The 16209-nt window shown below is 39.0% G+C and overlaps 1 pseudogene; it reads left to right on the forward strand.

Annotated features, from left to right (window-relative positions):
* The first annotated feature begins 7687 nt into the window (after positions 1–7687).
* On the forward strand, positions 7688–10462 carry LOC122014021 (annotated as a pseudogene).
* The last annotated feature ends 5747 nt before the right edge of the window (positions 10463–16209 follow it).

The following is a 16209-nucleotide window of genomic DNA, read 5'->3' on the forward strand; positions in this document are numbered from 1 at the left end:
TAGAGTTAGCGAAATCTGAGTCACCGATCGGTCGGCCGACCGATCGGTGACTCAGATCGTCCCGACCTCTGTATTCTGGATCGGTCAGACCGATCCACCGCATACTGAAGCAATGTAGCTTATGGATCGGTCCACCGACCGATCGAGTTTTCTCCTGGATCAGTGGATCGATCACTGGATCGATCCGACGGCCCAATCGATTCATGGATCGATTGAAATGCCTGATTACAGCTAGCAGGACATCCGAGAGGCATAGATTATCTTCCCTAGCATGTGTACAACTCCTAGGTACACCTAGAATATTAAGTTCAGATTTTACAGCAATCAATTTAGTAAAATTTTAATCAATCCAGATTTCCGCAATAGTAATTTAGCACAGCATAATGTAGCGATCGGCCTCACAGCCTAGTCAGTAGAAGGCGGGTCGTTACAGAGTGGTATCAGAGCCAAGTTTCCATACTTCCTACACACACATCAGCATTGTACCTGCAGCTTCCAAGTAAGAATACCTCTACTTTAATTATGTCTTGCTTTCATATTTATGGATAATTATAAAATGCTTATATACGATAGCTTTAACATGTTTATAGTAGCTAGCTAAACATGATAGTAGAAATTCTACAAACATGAATGCTTTAGTTAGATATGTCTTCTGTGTATCTAGAAATGGCACGAGGACGCCCAGCTAAGAGGGCACCAGCTACTGAGCCCCAGCAAGAGGCAGGCAGTTCAGTGCCTCCCCCAGATCTTACAGCATTAGTGGCTCAGTTACAACAGCAGCTAGCTGATCAGCAGCAAGAAATAGCCACTCTTAGGGCTAATCAGCAGAATACTCCCACAGTCACCCCTGAACCTGACCTAGCAACCCCAGCATTTATAGAGGTTCCACCAGTCCAGCCTATAGCACCAGCAGCCCCAGTAGCAGAGGCAAAGAGTGAAGCTTACCTGATCCAGTGGCAGAGAGTCAAGCCAGAGAATTTCTCAGGCAGCAAGGAACCATGGGATGCTCAGGCATGGTTTAAAACATTGGAAAGTACGATGGAGCTTCTGGACTGGCCAGAACATGAGAAGGTGAAGTGCGCCTCCTTCTGTCTGATAGGAGATGCACGTATGTGGTGGGAGAGAATCAGAGCGAAGCGCCCAGTGAACCAGATGACATGGGCTGACTTCGTGAAGAAATTCTTTGAGGAGTTCTTTCACATGCGGGTCACCAACCGTCACTACGACGAGTTCACTGAGTTTCGTTAGGGCACCCTATCAGTTGAGGAAGCCGTGAAGAAATTCAACAGGTTGGCTCGTCTATGCCCTGAATTAGTCAGCACAAAAAGGGAACGAATCCGGTTGATGCTAAAGATGCTGAGGCTGGAAATAGCAATGAACGTGGCTGGTGACGTTCATAGGCCACAAACCACAGAAGAATTAGTGAGCAGTGCTATAATCACTGAGCATTACCAGAATAGCATCAAGCAGCAGAAGCAAGTCCTCTCAGAAGCTAAAGGTCAAGGAGGCTCAGGCACTCAAAAACAGCAGGGCCACAGCTCCCATGGCTCTAATTGGAAAGGGAACTCCAGCAACAAGCGCAAACCAAGGAGTTACCCAAAAGGAGGGCTAGCCAGCAAGCAGCCCAGTTATCCAAAGTGTGCTACTTGTGGGAAATTCCATCCGGGAGTTTGTCGTAAGGGCACACGAGGATGCTTTGAATGCGGACAGGAAGGGCATATGGCCAAGCAGTGTCCAAACAAGACCAGTCTTCCTCAGCCACAACCGATTCAGTATAGAGGCCAGCCAGCTCAGTTACATCAGATGCAGGCCGCTTTAGATGGTCCACATATCAGCCAGGGCAGATTAGAAGCCTCTCCAGCTACGACCAATGCGAGGATCTACTCACTCACCAGAGAGGACGCAGCAAATGCCTCGACAGTTGTTACAGGTCATATTAGTATTTTACAGCAAAGTACAACTGTCTTATTCGATACTGGGGCAACCCATTCATACATATCCAGGGCATTTGCTGAGAAGTTAGCAGTACCTCCAGAGGTACTCAGTAGCCAGTTCCTAACGACGTTACCCTCAGGAGAAATCATGGCGTCTACGCACTGGCTCAGAGCAGTGCCGGTCACTATAGCAGACAGAGAGCTCTTTTGCGATCTGATAGTGATTAATATGACCGACTACGACGTCATCTTCGGGATGGACTTCTTGATCAAATACGATGCCTCCATCGAGTGCCGTAAGCAGAAAGTCATATTCCAACCTGAAGCGGAAGCACAGTTCGAATTCGTCGGAGAACCCAAGAGAAAGGCCAAGAAGTTTCTCTCAGCTATGAAGGCACAGAGGTTGATGGATTCAGGATGTACGGGGTTCTTAGCACACGTAGTCAGCACCAGTCAGGACAAGGACCAACAGCTAGCAGAGGTCCGAGTTGTATGTGACTATCCAGCAGTCTTCCCTGAAGAGTTACCAGGCCTAGCACCAGACAGGGAGATTGAATTTGAGATAGAGTTCATTCCCGGTACAAATCCTATCTCCAAAGCACCTTATTGCATGGCTCTAGCAGAACTGAAGGAACTTCATGAGCAATTACAGGAGCTACATGACAAGGGCTTCATACGTCCTAGTCACTCACCATGGGGAGCACCTGTATTGTTCGTGAAGAAGAAGGACGGGAGCATGCGCCTGTGTATAGATTACCGGGCACTGAACCAGGTCACAATCAAGAACAGGTATCCTCTTCCCAGAATAGATGACCTGTTTGATCAGCTAAAGGGAGCAGCAGTGTTCTCTAAAATAGACCTCAGATCAGGTTATCATCAGGTGAAGGTTAAAGAAGGGGACATACCCAAGACAGCATTCAGGACTAGATATGGACATTACGAGTTCATAGTCATGCCCTTTGGTGTGACAAATGCTCCAGCTACTTTCATGGACCTTATGAACAGGGTATTCAGAGAATATTTAGATAGGTTCGTTATCGTGTTCATCGATGACATCCTTATCTATTCCAGAACTCAGGAAGAACACGTAGAGCACCTGAAAACAGTATTGCAGACCCTTCAGCAGAATCAGCTGTACGCCAAGTTCACCAAATGTGAATTTTGGCTAGATCAGGTGTCCTTCCTGGGTCACATCATCTCAAAGGATGGTATCATGGTAGACCCCAGTAAGATAGAAGCTGTGAGCAACTGGAAAAGACCCAAGAACGCCAGTGAGATCAAAAGCTTTCTGGGATTAGCAGGTTACTACAGGAAATTCGTAGAGGACTTCTCCAGGATAGCCTCCCCACTGACAGCTCTTACCAGAAAGAACAGAAAATTTCAGTGGACAGAGGACTGTGAGAACAGTTTCAGCGAGCTGAAAAGGAGATTGACCAGTGCACCTATTCTGACTCTACCAGAGAACGCAGATAGCTTTGACATATATAGTGATGCCTCGAAGTTGGGACTAGGAGCAGTGTTGATGCAAGATGGCAAGGTGATCGCCTATGCCTCCAGACAACTTAAGGATTATGAGAAGAACTATCCTACTCATGACCTTGAGCTTGCAGCAGTGGTGTTCGCTCTCAAGATTTGGAGACATTACTTGTATGGAGCTCAGTGCAGAGTGTATACAGATCATCAGAGTCTGAAGTACTTCTTCACTCAGAAGGATCTGAATATGCGACAGTGCAGATGGCTAGAACTGGTCAAAGACTACGACATAGATATCCTCTACCACCCAGGAAAAGCGAATAGGGTAGCAGACGCCCTCAGCAGGAAGTCCAGCGCTACCCTATTATCTCTAGCAGCCATGTCACCGCCCCTACAGAAGGAGATCTCAGATTTCGGTCTCGAGCTCATAGTCGGACAGCTCTCTACTATGACATTAGAGTCTACCTTGCTCGGTGACATCCAGACAGCTCAGGAGCAGGATCCTGAAATTCAGAGAATCAAGCAAGGTTTAGCAGAATCAGAAGGTGGAGAGTTCAGAATATCAGATAGCGGAGTGTTGTATTTTGGTGACAGGCTATGTGTTCCGGATCAGGAGGAACTACAGAGGAAAATCCTAGATGAGGCTCACAAGACTCCCTATGCGATGCATCCTGGCTCCACCAAAATGTACCAGGACATGAAAAAACATTTTTCGTGGCCTGGGATGAAGAGAGACATCGCTCGATATGTCAGCACCTGCCTAACCTGTCAGAGGGTTAAGGTAGAACATCAGAGACCAGGGGGAGTTTTGCAGCCCATACAGATACCAGAATGGAAGTGGGAAGACATTTCTATGGATTTTATAGTGGGATTACCCAGAACCACGAATGGTTTTGATACCATCTGGGTAATAGTCGACAGATTGACTAAATCAGCCCACTTCTTAGCTATCAGGATATCCTACTCCATGGAACAGCTAGCTCAGTTGTATCTCAAGGAGATCGTTAGATTACATGGAGTCCCACGAACCATTATTTCAGACAGAGACAGCAGGTTCACGTCACACTTCTGGGAGTGTGTACACTTTGGGCACGAAGTTAAAGTTTAGCACAGCCTTCCATCCGCAGACAGATGGACAGACGGAGCGAGTAAATCAGGTACTCGAGGATATGCTCCGAGCATGTGCCCTAGATTTCAAGGGAAGTTGGTGCAAATATCTGAGTTTAGCAGAATTTACATACAACAACAGCTATCAGGCCACTATCGGTATGGCACCTTATGAGGCTCTCTATGGGCGGAGGTGTAGATCTCCAATCTGCTGGTATGAGAGTGGTGAACAGAAAGAGCTAGAACTTCAAACAGATCTAGTGGCAGATACCACAGCAGCTATACAGTAGATCCGCCAGAGGATAGAGACAGCTCAGAGCCGCCAGAAAAGCTATGCTGATATACGGCACAGACCTTTGGAGTTTTTAGTTGGGGATTCAGTGTTCCTTAGAGTAGCTCCCATGAAGGGAGTAATGCGTTTTGGGAAGAAGGGCAAGCTAAGTCCCCGATATGTGGGACCATACCTTATCAGCAGAAGAGTGGGCAAGGTAGCATATGAGCTGGAGCTACCCCAGGAAATGTCAGCTGTCCATAATGTATTTCATGTCTCTATGCTGAAAAAGCATATTCCAGATGCCACCCAAGTGATTGAGCCCCAGTCGGTACAGATCCGCGAAGACCTCAGTTATGACAGTCGGCCTATTCAGATAATAGACCGAGCAGTTAAGAAATTGCGGAACAAGGAAGTACCATTAGTCAAGGTTATTTGGCACAGTCACACAGCAGAAGAGAAGCCAGCATGAGACAGAAGTACCCAGAATTATTCTAAGTTCGAGGACGAACTTTTTATAAGGTATAGGGGATTGTAATGCCCGAAAATTCTCAAAACTATTTTATAAATATTCTATGATTTTTCTGGAATTTTAGAATATTTTTATGGAATTTTTAGAGTAGCGGAAGTAGCAAAAATAAATAGAAAAAAAAAATAGCTTAAGCGGGAATTGAACCCGAGACCTATTGGGTCCTACGACTTATGGTGAACCATGGTAACCAAGTGAACCCAGCAGAGTCGTGCTGAAAGGAAAGGGAAACAATTTTATTTAAGTTGGAATTGGGCCGGAATTATCACTTAATATAAATAGGAAATAATTAGGTGAAGAGTTATTTTTCTTGGATCGTAGCTTTCTCCACCCCAACCTAATTCTGCCGCCCACTTCTCCTCTCCCTCTCTCGGCGCCAACCACAAGGAAGGCTGAGGTTCGGCCCAAGGACACTTTTCGGCGACAACTTCGACACGAGGACGCTCCCCTCCGCGAGAGGAACGCATAGACGCGAGAAGATCGTCGAAAGGATCGTCTCCTCCGGAAATCCAGTGATTAGAATCGTAAGAAAATCCAAACAGGAGGTAAGAAACCCCTCACCTACAGTATAAGTAGCTTCCGTGTGAATTCCATGTTTTAGTTTAGTAATATGTAGACTTTCGGCACAAGGATGCGAATTAGTGCATACCAAGTGTTCGATTAAATTATTTAGCACAGAAAAATGCAACTTAGGCATTTTAATAGCTCAGTAAATGCAATAGAAGCATTTAAATAGTTTAGTTAGCCTTGCCACAGCATATATGGGACTACGGTCCAATGGGTGGGCACCCATAGTCGCCTCTAGGTTCAGATAACCTAGTAAAAGCAAGGTAAATTAATTAGCTATGATCCAGTATTTTACTTCCAGTAGGGGCACTGTACAGGATTAGATATCCATTGGGGTGGGCTCTAATAGTCGGTCCCTAGGTTTAGATAACCTAGTAAGCCTTACTAAATTCGGGATTTGCAACCCCGGTTCTAGTTAAGGATGCGCGCATAGCATGTACAGTTGCCGGGCCCACTAGCAGTATGATTATGTATTTTAATCTATTATATTATAGTTTTTCAAAACTCACAAAGATCAGTTATGTCAGTTGAGTTTGAATTCAGTTCCAGACTAGCTTAATTCATGTTCAGCTCCGTTTTCTTTATTGTTACACATGATAGTTATGGTAAGCTTTGTATCCCATGCTTTGGTGTTCATGTTCAGCTTTTATTACACATGTTGAGATGATAGTATGCCATGACTAGCTTTGATTTCTATGTATGATAACATGCCATGTTTCAGTCTAATCAGTGCACTTTCAAACAGCATGTTTTAAAAGCATATTGCATCAAATGCATGTTTTAGTGAGGTAGATGGTTTCTTACTAAGCGAAAGCTTATAGATACTTTCTTTTCCTTATACTGCAGATAAAGGTAATGGAAAGATGGACTAGCGGAGGCTGGAGGACGATGCTACGAAGATGTGTGTGGGCAGGAACTTGGAAAGAAGATCTTAGGGAACTCTAGCAAGCTTTGTTTAAACATTAGTACTTTTTAGTGTTTTAGCAATTTGCACTTTAGTATGTTGATCGCTATGAATTAGTTAACCATGCACTCTATTATGCTTAGAACATTGTTCTTTATGATGTTAGAATGTTAGTTGTGGTTGTTAGAGTATTTCCTAGCCATCTTAGAACATGTAATGTGATTGAGGCACGAAATAGTGCTGAAATCAGGGTTCTGGTTCGAAATCAGAAACCCAGATCGATCTACAGATCGATCAGAATTGGGTTGTGCCACTGGATCAGTCAGCTGACCGATCCAGTCGTGAACAGAGAGTTAGCGTTTGTTATGGACCGATCAGTGAGCCACTGGATCGGTCTACCGACCGATCAGTGTACTCCTGGATCGGTCGGTAGACCGATCCAGCCGCATACAGAAGCAATGTAGCTTATGGATCGATCAGCCGACCGATCCAGAGTTTTTCTCCGTGCCGGTATCAAGCTGGATCGATCACTGGATCGATCCGACGGCCCAATCGATTCATGGATCTATTGAAATGCCAGATTACAGCTAGCAGAACATCCGAGAGGCATAGATTATCTTCCCTAGCATGTGTACAACTCCTAGGTACACCTAGAATATTAAGTTCAGATTTTACAGCAATCAATTTAGTAAAATTTTAATCAATCCAGATTTCCGCAATAGTAATTTAGCACAGCATAATGTAGCGATCGGCCTCACAGCCTAGTCAGTAGAAGGTGGGTCGTTACACATGCAATATACATTCAGAATAAGGATAAAGATATTTTGATTGTATGCTTATACGTCAATGACTTGATCTTCACATGAAACAATCCAAGTATGTTTGGAGAATTTAAAGAAGTGATGCCTAAGGAGTTTGAGATGACCGATATTGGGCTCATGGCAAACTATATGGGCATTGAAGTGAACCAAAGGAAAGATGAAATATCCATTTCACAAGAAAGTTATGCAAGAGAGATATTAAAGAAGTTCAAGATGGATAATAGTAAACCCATAGATACCATAGTAGAATGTGAAGTCAAGCTATCAAAGTATGACGAAGGAGAAAAAGTTAATCCAACATTTTTCAAAAGCTTGGTTGAAAGTTTATGATACTTGACATGCACAAGACCTGGTATCCTTTATGTCGTTGGACTTATTAGTTGCTATATGAAAGCACCGACTGTCACCTACCTTAAGATTGCTAAGAGAATTTTGTACTATATCAAAGGTACGAAAGATTTTGGATTGCTTTATTCAACATCAAACCATTTCAAACTTGTAGGATATGGTGACAATGATTAGGGTGGAGATATGGATGATAGAAAGAACACCACAAGATTTATGTTCTTTATGGAAGATACAATTTTCACTTGGATATTGAAGAAACAACCTATTGTCACACTTTCTACTTGTGAAGCAAAGTATGTGGCTGTGACCTCGTGTGTTTGTCATGCTATTTACCTCAGATATTTATTAAATAAGCTAAGTTTACCACAAGAAGAGGCAACCAAGATTTGAGTTGATAACACGTATGCAATAACACTAGCAAAGAATCTAGTTTTCTATGATAAAAGCAAACACATTGATACACGTTGTCACTATATTAGAGTGTGCATTATAAGAAAAGTGATGCAAGTGAAATACATAAAGTCTCAAGATCAAGTTGCTGATATTTTTACCAATCCACTCAAATTTGAAGACTTCATCAAGATGCGATATTTACTTTGAGTCACAAAATCAATTTAAGAGGGGTCACTAAAAGAAAAACCCTCATAGACATTGATGGAACAACAACAGTTTTAAGGAAATTTCGGTGTCTTTGAGTATTTTACATCGGTTTTTTCAAAAATTGGTGTCTATGAGCGCAGATATTCGCTCATAGACATCGGTTTTTTAGCTCATGTCTATGAGCATCTTTTTTTCGTTAATAGACATCGATTTTAACAACGATTTTTAAAACCCGGTGTCTATGATAGCTTCCTTGTTCTATCTACGAAATCGGATAGTAAAAAACCATTGTTAAAAGTGGTGTTAATGAACCAAAATAAAATAATTTAATTTTCCCACCAATATTCCCACGAAATCGGAATAGGTTTTTGTTCTTTGCCGCCTAACACTGCCGCCTCCGCCGGTGAAAGTCGCCTCCGCCACTGGCTCATCGTTCATTTGCACTTTACTGTGAGAGATGTTAAGAGGAACATAAGGCTGACGATGGAGTACCTCTACAGAAAGAGCTTGGAAGGGAAGGAACGTGATTACTATGAGAAGAAGCGGAAGATCCGAGAAGCCCTCAAAGGTTTCTGTATTTATCCTTCCTCGTAGAATTTAAATAATCCCTTCATGTTTTTTTTTAATCCGGAGGATTTTGTTCCATGACAGAGGGGAAGCCTATTCCTACCGAGTTGAGGAATGAAAAGGTTGCGCTCCACCAAGAGATCGACCTCGAGGATGAATACACTACAGGTTCTGCTCTTTCGGTGTCTATCGATATAGTCTTGGTCAGGATCACTAAGTTTATGGTAATTGAAAGCTCTCGCTTTTCTTTTTCTTTTTTTTCCTTGTAGTTCAAAAAACACATATAGACGATGAGTATGCCACCGCATCAGAAAAGGATCCAAATATTTTGTTGACTACATCTCGTGAGCCAAGCCAGCGTCTTGGTCAGTTTCTTAAAGTGTGTTTCTGTACCCTCCCAATAGTCATATTTCACCTGGTGCTGTTTCGTAGAAGCATCAAAGCTCTGTCCGTAAGTTTGACGTGATTATGTTTTTCATTTAGGAATTAAAATTGGTGTTTTCCAACACAGCGAGAATGAACCGTGGTAGTCAGGTATGTTCCTCAATTCTTCTGTAAGTATAAAACTGAGGCATGCACTTATAAGTGTCATTGTATTTAGTTATTGCTTTTTACAAATTAACTCATTTATTTTGCCATACTTGTTGATATTTTGTTGGTGGGATGAAATTTATTAACGCTAAGAACATGGGAATCCATTGCATAGCGTGGTCATCCTCATTTTTATGATTTGAAGCTTGTTTAAAAAATAAACTTCATAGTTCCATTTTTATAAAAAAATTTATATTGTTAGAGATTCGTATATATTTGTTGGATGTTTTTATAAATATTTTCTTGTTGTCAACTGACACAGTTATACATTGTTCTGTAGGTGATAGAAGAAATTATTGAGTTTTGCCGAGCGCATGAATATACAAATGTTATTTTTGTGCATTAACATCGTGGCGAGCCTGATAATTTGGTCATTTGACACTTGCCATTTGGTCCAACTGCATTCTTTGAGTTGCTGAATGGGGTATGTAGAAGTAAATTTTGTATCTTGCACAGTTTGTACATTTTTGAAACATTTGTACAAACTACAGCTTTGTACAGACTTGTTTTGCTTCATTGTGAATAACTACAGCTTGGTCAAAGGACTACAAACATCCTTAAATATCTCTTTCCTGTGCCTAAACTTTAAACTAAATGAATAATCACATTTGCCAACAAGTCTGATTACATCTCATTCAGGTACTCCTTGGCCTTCACAATTTATTCTTTGATTTTCATTATCTGACTCTGGTTTAGGCTTTTTACTCATACCCTACTTTCTGATGTTTAGACATAAAACTTTTATGTGTAGATAAAGGGGTATATATCATGCAGTGGTTTTCGAGTGAACTCTACAATCCGTATAAATCTACACTTGAGCAGTAATTCTTTCTCTTTTTGATGTATTTAATGAATGGATTTCACATACTGTGTTAGAATTGTTACTCTAAGAGTTGATAAAATAATAGCAATTAGTTGTAGCTCCTATACATTCTTGTCAAAATTAGTATTGGAATTGAATGAAAAAAAACTTTAAAGTAGGTTATTTCAAATTGGTAGGATTGATGAAATTAGTATCATTTAGAAATAACAAAATAACAGTTTCACAATGATGATATTGAGTTTGTGTCCGGTGAAAAATAAGTTATTGAAAATTATGGAGAAGAAGAAGTAGAATAAATTTGTGATATTTTATTAGTTGTGTAATTTTGAACTCATTTTAAATTTGATGTTATTGTGTTGGAGTTATAAAATATGATTGATTATATAATTTATATTGATACCATGTAATCTACCTTGCGGTGCTTAGTCCTCGTCTAGGCGCTAGGCATTGGTATGACGCCCGACTAGTGACTAGCGAATTTTAGATCGTTGCCGTTTTTCAAACCTGCTTGATATCTAAACATATAAGTTAGTTTCACTCAAGGAAATAAGGAAGAAAAGAACAAGGTATGTGCTTAGCGTTAGATTTTTAGAACAAAGAAAATTATAATTCTATTTTAAAGATACATCTTACAACAATTTAAAATTACACAAAAACAAGGAAAAGGTTGGAAAAGAGGGAAAAAAACAAGTAGTTTTTTTCTATCCTAGGGCACCCGTCTAGTGCTAGACCTTGCTCTTGTCATAAGTACAGATTTTTTCCACGGTTCATCATTGTAACATGTTGCTTTTATAGTTCTTTTTCTTGAACAGTACCTGTTTGATCGAATTAACTATAGAGGGAGGCAATGGAGCCTTTTTCATCCACTCGTAGTGGCCTATTCTCAATTTTTAGTAAATCACAATGGCGATAGGCTATTTTCTCCTCTAAAGCTAAATTAGGAGGATTTGCACGAAAAGATTAATGTGGGTCAATATACCTTATGTCGTAGGAACTCCTGATGTTACCTTAATTATTTACTCACTTATTTGTAATTGCTCATGTATCCCTCTTGGACTCTTGTTATTTTGGTTGTTCATGTGCATAGGCGGTCTTATAAGCTGCTACATATGTTAATTATTTATGGTGTATTATATTTCAATTGTAGATTGTTATTATCTACTCTTAATATGTTGAATGTTATGTGGTATCTTGGATGTATTATGACATTTTATTGAATAGATGGTTTCCTTTGGTTAAGGGCATGGTAAACTTAGGACATAACATAATAATTGAATGACTTCTGGGGGATGTGGACGTCGGGCCCTTTGGCACAATTAGGATGATTTCTTGACCATGTAGTAGTTATATTGGTTATTTTAACTTGACCGTGCATTTGCTACACTAATGAGTATGATGAGTTAGACGCAACACATTTGTGCTATCTTTAGTAGTTGTGCATGTGCTAGAGAGATACAAACATCATTTTGTATTGCGAAAAACTAAAGAGGGTGTAGTGGCTCACGCGGTCACACCCATTGGATGACTCTAAACAACCAACATGGGTAGTTGTCAAGGTATGTCCTTTTGATTAGCAACTATTTCACTATTCTCGAAGGAGTTATTCCAATATTTCTTTTCTAACATAGGCTCCTCAACAACTGGATGCAGAGCAATGTAGTTTTTATATCATGCAATATATGAAAGATATAATTGAAAATTTTGGAGTTGGCCATAAGGATTCACTTCCAACAATGGTAATAATATAATATCTTCCATTTTCCATATAAGCCCTAAAGAAAATTTGTTGCATTTTCTAACACTGCATCAGTATCATAATTGATTTGATATAAAATAAACTCATATTTGATTTGATTGATTATGAACTTCTCTTAGCTTTTCCCTCATTATATCAGATCTTGCTGCTGCTATGCTTTTCCCCTGGTGCTTGATGTGTTTCTATGTAGTCTTTGAACTTCTCTTATGTGAGATAAACAAGTATATAGATCCCTTTTAGATATTCGTTGCTCCAGTTGTTGCGCTTGGGGTTTATGATCTAATCTTTCATTTGATTTCCTCTAGTTCTACAAAATTTCTGTCTGGTTGAAAGAATAGTCCTGAATTTGTCGAGTTTGTTCTTAGAAATGATTTCATAAGCCTAGCTCGAAGAGGATAAAGTTTGAAATTTGTGTTGATTAGTTTGCATTTTAGCTATTTTACCCTTGAAATAAAAACTTGTTTTGATGTTATTGTATCATTGGAAATCATATAAATGAATTGATGTTACTCATCTTTATTAAGATTGAGGAATTTATTTACTTTCCATGTACTCTTAGTGATAAAAGTGAATTTATTTACTTTCCATGTACTCTTAGTGATAAACAGTTATGTCATTTGGGTTGACTACTAATGAATTGAATTTGAAAGATTAAAATTGTTGTTTATGTAGTTGGATTCTTTTAAATCTTTAATCAAGGTGATTTAGCCCCTGTCGGTGATTTGTCATTAGCCAATGTGATTTAGGCATCATAGTTAATTATCTTGGAATACAACTAAGTTTATACTCGAACAAAATACATATAGCCCCTTTAGCTGATGACCAAAACTATAAATCTTGTAAGAATATTCATATCAGAAATAATTCTAGTGAAAAAAGACTTACAGTTCAGTATTCAACTTGTGAAGAACTGGTGTTTAATACTAAGGTTATAAATTGCATATATTTCAACAAATAACCTTTTTTATAGTGTTTTAGATATTCAGACTCGGTGAAATTTGTTTTTGTTTATATCTTTCTGCTTGTACATACTGTAAGTCGTAGATAAGTACTAATTAATTTAATTACAACTATGAGAAAACTTCGTTGCAATAATTTCTAGTTTGGATTATATTAAGTTCCTAGGAATGATAGATCTATCATTATATGATGTGGTTGAGATAATTGATGATCGTTTCTCTTTTTAAGCATTCCAATTAGTTATCTTGTTACCTAGTGCTCTTACTGCTTTTTCAACTATGATTTTTGGTCTTGGTTTATTAATATATTATTTATGTGTTTTTAAAGTTTACAAATCTCAAGTACTCCAGAGTTGAAATTAATGAAGTACGGTTCGAGTGAGCTGAATGCATGCTAGATTACATTTGAGTAGGAAAGGGTGTGATTATGGAAGTATGTACTGACTGCATAAAAGAACAAGACCTTTGTTATTATAGAAGTGTGTACTCTTAATCCTGATATAATAACAAGCACATATATCTAGTATTTATTTCTTTGACTTATCAACGGGTGTGATTTAGTTCGATAAATCAATAGGCCCGATAAGTTGGGAAATGATATTATTTATAGTGTGTGTTGTTGATTATAGAAGGAAACTGTATCCTAGTAATCTAGGTTGATGATGTTCCCAAGAGAAGCTCATAAGGATTGTCATGTAAACCCTGCAGGTGAACTTAGTCCGACATGACGATAAGGTTGAGTGGTACTACTCTTGGAGCTAGATATTAATTAAGTGAGTTGTTAGTAACTCATTTAATTAGTGGACATTCTATATCTTAAACGCAGGGAGACTAACACACTCATGATAAAAAGGAGCCCAAAATGTAATTTGGGATTGGTGCGGTAGTTTAATAATAATTCTTTAGTGGTATAAATTATTATTGATGAAATTAAGTTGGGTGTTCAAGGCGAACACGGGAAGCTTAATTTCATCGGGAGACCAAAACCAATTCCTCCTCTTGGTCCCTATAGTAGCCTCTTATTTATAAAGTATTATACCCACCCATACCCACCTTCTTACCCACCTTAAGGTGGCCGACCAAGCCTAGCTTGGAGCCCAACCTAGGGCCAGCCAAACCAAGGTGAGTTGGTTTCATTAGGTGGTCGGCCCTAGCTTGAACCCAAGCTTGGTGTGGCCGACCATAATAAATTAAAAGGTTTTTATTTTTTAAAATTTTCTTATGTGGAAGCCATGGTTTTAAAAGAGAGTTTAAAATTTAAAATTTAAATTTTTTCCTTTCATAGTTTTCTACAAAAGATTAAGTGAAAGGTTTGATATCTTTCCTTATTTGTAGTTAAAAGGAAGATTTTAATTTTTGATAAAACTTCAATTTTTTGTAACCATCCTCATGATTTAAAAGAGAGTTTTAAAATTAAATCTTTCCTTTTATAGTTTCTACAAAAGATTAAGAAAAGATTTGATATCTTTCCTTATTTGTAGATTGAAAGGAAGATTTTAATTTTAGAGAAAACTTTCCTTTTTGTAAATCATCCACATGTTTTAATAGAGAGATTTTAATTTATAAAAGTTTTCTTTTATGACCAACCATGAAGGGAATTTTCAAAAGATAATTTTTTTAAAAAAAATTTCTAGAAACAAATTAGGAAATTTTAATTTTATGTTTAAAACTTTCCTTGTTTGGAGGGATTAAGGTGGCTGGCCATATATAGTTTGAAAGGGAAATTTTATTAAACTTTCCTTTCATTGGCAAAGAGAATAAAGAAGTTTTAATAAAACTTTCCTTATTTGCCAAGACCAAGGAATATAAAAGAGAGGGTAGAGATGCCTCACCTTATAACAAGATATCTTCTTTGGTTCCTCTCTTGCTTGGTTGGTGGTCGACCCCTCTCTTCCTCTCCATCTCCTATTCTTCTTCCTTGGTCGGCAGCATCTTCATCTCAAGGGTTTTGGTTGGTGCCCAGATTTTGTTAGAGGAAGAAGGAGAGATAGGAGGCTTTGTTTCTAGCATCCCTTGGAGCTTGGTGGTGGTGGTCGAACCTCATCTTCTCTTGGAGATCTTGTGGTGACCGAAATTTGCTTGGAGAAGAAGGAAGCTTGGGTGGTTCTCGTCTCGGTAGATCGTCACCACACGACGTCTGAGATAAGAAGAGGAATACGATAGAAGATCAAGAGGTTGTTGCTTACAAAGAAAGGTATAACTAGTAATTCTATTCCGTATCATACTAGTTTTCTTTGTATAGATTTTGAAATACCAAACACAAGAGACATATGATTCTAGGTTTCAAATTTGTGATTCGAGTTTGTATTCTTTTTTTTTTTTTTTTGATCTTGTGATCCGATTGTTCCTTTTGGTTAAACCTAGGGTTACTATAAGGAAATTAAATATTAAATTTCATTGAAAGACTTTGTCTAGGAAGTGATGGATGCTCCCATACCCAAGAAGGACTAGTGCCTCGCCATGTTTAACCTGGAAGTCAATATCTGAAATTAATATTTAATTGAATTTGTAATATGGGTGGATTTGGATCAATAATGTTAAGTGTCATTTGCGATCCAAGTCTAAACCTCTAAGAACAGATAAGTTAAATTTGGAATCAATAATGTTAAGTTCCGTTTGCAATTCCTAATTTAATTTCTAAAGAACACAATAGGTTGTTAGGAATGGTTCAAGACTTGTACAAAATTTTTGTACAGGGGAACCGGTATGATATTCCGAGTATCAACCAACATAAGTCATAAATTAATCATATTATTATTGTGTTAACCTTATTTTGCAGGTTAAATATTTTTATGTTAGACTAACATATTCTATAGGGTAAATGGAGCACAAAAGGCCTCGGATGAACAGTACCCAAGGCACCTTCCCGGCGACGGATGGCGCCTTGAGTACTGTTCATGAAAGGCATCTTCCAAGGCTTGGAAGGTGCCTTCTAGAAGATAAAATTAGTAGGATGCGG

Source organism: Zingiber officinale, chromosome 8B, assembly GCF_018446385.1.
Source record: "Zingiber officinale cultivar Zhangliang chromosome 8B, Zo_v1.1, whole genome shotgun sequence".
Taxonomy (NCBI): Eukaryota; Viridiplantae; Streptophyta; class Magnoliopsida; order Zingiberales; family Zingiberaceae; genus Zingiber; species Zingiber officinale.